This window comes from Brienomyrus brachyistius, unplaced genomic scaffold (assembly GCF_023856365.1).
Source record: "Brienomyrus brachyistius isolate T26 unplaced genomic scaffold, BBRACH_0.4 scaffold248, whole genome shotgun sequence".
In the NCBI taxonomy this organism is placed as follows: Eukaryota; Metazoa; Chordata; class Actinopteri; order Osteoglossiformes; family Mormyridae; genus Brienomyrus; species Brienomyrus brachyistius.
The window spans coordinates 177,064-178,362 of NW_026042523.1; positions in this window are offsets into that span (position 1 = coordinate 177,064).

The following is a 1,299-nucleotide window of genomic DNA, read 5'->3' on the forward strand; positions in this document are numbered from 1 at the left end:
TGCAGAGCCAACAACCTGTCTCTGAATGTTGACCAAAGAGATGGTTGTTGACGTTAGAAGAACACAAAACACAGAGTGACCACTCTCTGCTGCACATCGATGGCTCATCTGTGGAGATCGTAGAGAGTACCAGATTCCTTGTTGTCCATCTGGCGGAGAATCTCACCAGGTCCTTCAACATCAGCTCCATAGTAAGGAAAGCACAGCAGCACCTCTACTCTCCACGGAAGCTCAGAAAAGCCCATCTCCCATTCTCACACTCTATTGGGGAACTGTTGAAAGCACCCTGAGCAGCTGCATCACGGTCTGCTTTGAGAACTGTGTCGCCTCAGATCACAAGTCCCTACAACAGATAGTGATGACAGGTGAGAAAATCATTGGGAGTATCGTGTTAGAGAAATATGTACTTTTTTTATCATCATTTTGCTAGACGCTTAGAAACAACACCCTGCCGCAGCTTGATCTTAATTGAGCAATAACACGTCTCAAGAACTGTCGCTTGAATATTTCCACCCCATATATGGTGACAAACAATGTTCAATGTCAGTTGCATATCCTGTTTGTGTACCTTAATAAAAGACACTGCGAGGGGAGTTACTCTTTCGAAGTTGGCTGAGTTCGACTGAGAGGCTGACACCTCGAGGTCAGGACCGGGCTTCCCTTTGTAAGGAAAAGTGGTAAAAATGTCCCAAGGTTCTTGGTTGATCATTTGAATGCAGACAATGTTAGGAATTTATGATCATGGGGGAAGCCAGGGAGAGAATGGGGGTTCCAGTTGGCACCACTATGGTGATAAGGATAAGATAAGGTGATAAGAATTGAATTACAATGATCATAAAAGTCTCCACCCTGTCCTGTCCCGTCCCTGTCTCAGGATCCTCACACTCCAGGGGGTCACTCTTTATATGTAAATTCACTCACAACACCTACACACAACACCTTGGTGGGGAGGGCCTTTTTGGGTATAAAGGGGGGTGAAGAACTGTCTTCAATTTGTATCTGAGCTGCCTTTCAGTACCCGGTGTGTCTCTACACTGTATTACATTGTATTATTTTTGCTGTTCAATAAACCATCATTTTGCTGAAACTGCGGAGACTCTGCAAGTGGATTCCCTACACCTTGCAGCAAGTAAAACGTCATCACAGCTGTCTGTGTTGTTCTGTGTTCAGAGACTGGTTTGTTTCCAGCGCATCTTCAGAAGAAGATAACCCTAACATATCTCTCCCCTCCATCACAGATATTCACACCACACACTGCATCCGCAAAGCCACCACCATTGTGGATGACCCCACCCACCC